Source organism: Alligator mississippiensis, chromosome 1 (assembly GCF_030867095.1).
Source record: "Alligator mississippiensis isolate rAllMis1 chromosome 1, rAllMis1, whole genome shotgun sequence".
Classification (NCBI taxonomy): domain Eukaryota; kingdom Metazoa; phylum Chordata; order Crocodylia; family Alligatoridae; genus Alligator; species Alligator mississippiensis.
The window spans coordinates 453,396,478-453,400,058 of record NC_081824.1 but is presented as its reverse complement, the minus strand read 5'-3'; positions in this window follow the sequence as shown (position 1 = coordinate 453,400,058).

The window sequence follows — 3,581 nt, the reverse complement described above, 5'->3', positions numbered from 1 at the left end:
TCCTTACCACTTGTGGAGACAGTGTTGTGAGATAGCCGGGCCTCTGCTCTGAGCCAGATTGTGATTCTTACGGTCCTATGTATCATGTCTGTACAGGAGAATGGGCATTATTCCTGCCTGTCTGTGGGAGAGCAAGGGGAGAGACTGGCAGACCTCAAAAGCTGTGGTAGTGGCTTAGCTGAAGTTTACCCACTCAAGTAGGCATTTCTTCTTTGTGTGACACTAGGAGAGAAGCACTGCAGAAAGTGGCCCAAATGTAGCAAGAAAAAAAGAAAGCAAGAAAAGTAGAAAGCGAGAAAGCCAGGCAATTTGTGTGTTGTGTAAAGGTTGTGTTTGGGGCAGGATGTTCGTGTTTTCCTGTGTCTCTTTTACTTTGTTTGCTGTAATACTAGATCAAATTGGAGGATGGTGATATCGCTAAAAATAGTTATAATTGTCCTATATTTTGCATCTTGAGGATACAGTTCAGTGTTCATTCACTAGTTTGATGAGTAATTAAGAGTGTTAAAATGTGTGTCAGTGAGTTTAGACCAGGATTACAGAAAAAGGTGCCCAGATCAGAATGCCTTGCTTGCTCATAGCAGAAGGAATAGATTCATCTTTTTATACAAGTTTGAATGACAAATATCACTGTTACAAAGACTGATTATGACTGGATTTTGTCAATGTATTTCTTTTCAGTCCAATCATCTTCTTCTTGAAAACTTGGCTGCACTTCAGCCCTGAAGATTTCAAAGAGCCGCCGAAGTACCACACACTGCAGAAAGTAATAGCACACCTGAGCAAGAACGTCCCTGGCTGTGACATGGAAATGGAGGCCAAACACCTCCTCCACCAGTTTCAAAACGAAGCAGAAAATGAGAGTAAGTTATATTTTTTTTCAAGCTATCACTTCATCAGTCCGAAACTGCACTAAAGAATTGCATTTTGGGAGGTAAATGTTAGCAACAATTATATTGCCAGGGCCTAATCCTGATATCACTTACACGACAGGATCAGGCCCTGTAGACTTTTGGGTTTTTCTGGCTCTGTCCCTGGTGAATCTCTCCTGGGAGAGTGGGTAAAGAGTGGGTAGAAACACAAATCTGCAGTGGGGAATCACAGGCCTGGTCGTGCGGATTGGAAACTGGCAACTTGGCATTTCAGAGAATTTGCCAGCGCACAAGAGTCAGAGCAGCAGCCAAGAGGCAAATTGCCTTTGCATTTTCAGCACCTTGGAAGTATGGCCAAAGCTGCTGTCTACCTACTTCTCCCCTTGCAAAGAGAAAAATCTCATCAGGTGTTACCGTGCTCTGACCAAAGGCAGCTTCAGGCAAAGCCTTTTTGTCGTGAAGCATGTCTTGCTAGTGACCACCATAGCACAGGAAGTGCGTGTGACTGTTGTTTCCTCTTTGAGTGATGGGCTTCTGACCTCCAAGGACAGAGAAATAACTTACATTCCAGGTCAAAGACCTGCTGAAACAATGGTGAGCTGTGGCAATACAAGAATGCTATATGTCCAGCGTCAAATTGACACACGGTCCTTAACCCAGTTAGAAACTTTCCTGTGGCAAATCACTTGCTGGGTACGCTTCTTGGACCTGGTGCAATGTGCTAATGTCTCGCTTTGGCACAGAAGTGAAAGGAAATGATATATGAAATAGAGGATACAAAAGCAAAGCAGTATTTTAACCCCATAAACTTGACCTGGTGGATGTTCCAGAAAGAAGGTGTTATTTTAGAATTGGGTTCACCGCCAGATAAACTCAGGCATTTAAAGGTGGATAAAAGATGCATTGCATCCCTCAAAAAGGGAGTTCCCCGGCCAACTTTTTCTTCAGCCCCAAAAACATTCATATCTCCAAGGTTGCTAATAGGTGTCTAATGAGGTTCTGTCCTGGATTTGGTTCCAGTGGGCCAAGAAAATGTTCAGGTCTATGTTTCAATCCAGCTCTTGTTCAAAGCAAGCAGAAGTTTCCAGGGGTTTTGTTCTTGCATTTATTTCTTGTAGTAATATTTAAAAAAGGTTCTTAAACTTTGAGTGACAGACACCTCACTTGACTGAGAAGTGTCAATGAGTTAGACTATAGGGGAAATGCCAGTGGAAATTAAGAGGTTAACATCTTGTAGAACAAGATTTAGAGTTGATTTTACTGAGTTAAGATAAAGAGAGAGAGAGGGGAGATGCCAGTTGGGGAGGGAAGGAATCAGAAATGGAGGACAGAGAGCTGATTTTTGTGAACAATTGTTAAAAATTCTATTTATGTGGCTTCTTTTCATAAACTATCCATACATAACTAAAGCTGGTACAGCCATTTTCACTCACCTCATTTAGCTCAAAATAAACTGGTGTATCTAGGCCAGCGTGGGGACCATCCCGAGGACCATCCTGCGGACCAGCCAGAAGACCAGCCAGGGGACCAGCCCAAGGGCCAGCCCGGGGACCAGCTGGAGGACCAACCTGGGGACCATCCCGAGGGCCAGGCAGGGGCCCTGCCCGAGGACCAGCCCAGGGACCTGCCCGAGGTCCAGCCTGGGGAGCAGCCTGAGGGCCAGGCGGAGGACCAACCTGGGGACCAGCCCGAGGGCCAGCCCAGGGACCAGCCCGAGGCCCATCTGGGGGACCGACCTTGGGACCTGCCCGAAGTCCAACCCAAGGACCAGCCTGGAGAGCAGCCCGAGGGCCAGCCTGGGGACCTGCCCGAGGTCCAGCCCGGGGTGCAGCCCGAGGGCCATCCCGGGGAGCAGCGGGAGGAACAACCTGGGGACCAGCCCAAGGGCCAGCTAGGGGACCTGCATGAGGTCCAGCCCAGGGACCTGTCCAAAGTTCAGCCCAGGGTGCAGCCCGAGGGCCAGCCGGAGGACCAACCTGGGAACCAGCCTGAGGGCCAGCCCAGGGACCAGCCCGAGGACCATTTGGGGGACCGACCTTGGGACCTGCCCGAGAGCCAACCTGGGGACCTGCCCAGAGTCCAGCCCAAGGGCCAGCCCAGGGACCTGCCCGGGGACCAGCTCAGGAACCTGCCTCAGGAGAAGGTATGGTCTAGAACCTTTTGTTCAAAGTATTCAATATGAAAAGGGGATGAGGAATTGCCAATATTTGTATTATAAATGAAAATTGAATTTCCACATGCATTGTTTACTCCTGTCCCCCAGAAAGCTGTTCATAGCTGTGACCAAACACAAGTGCATGGCTGCAAACAGCTTAAATGGCCCACTGGGTGAAAATCTGGCCCCTCATTGCATGTGGTGTCAGCTAAAGATGTTTCAAAACGTAGTGTCTTGTGTAACGTGTGTCTGCTGGGGCTCCCAACCTGTGGGTGTTTTCAGAATGGGAGGGGGGCAAGGGAGCAGAAGGAGTTGAGTCTTAGGGTTTTTCAGCCCCCCCTACAGAGTGGGGCCAGTGTATTACAGGCCCCCCAAAGTGGGGTGGCTCCAATTCACCCACTCCACCCCTCAACACCAGCTGCAGAGCCCCAAGAACAAGCTCCCTCCACTGCCTTTCCCCACTCCCATTCTGAAACAGCCAACACTGGCACAGAGCTTGGCCCTTGTTGTGGAAACCTGCTTGCAGGCTCCCAGCGGGCAGCTAGATCCCCACC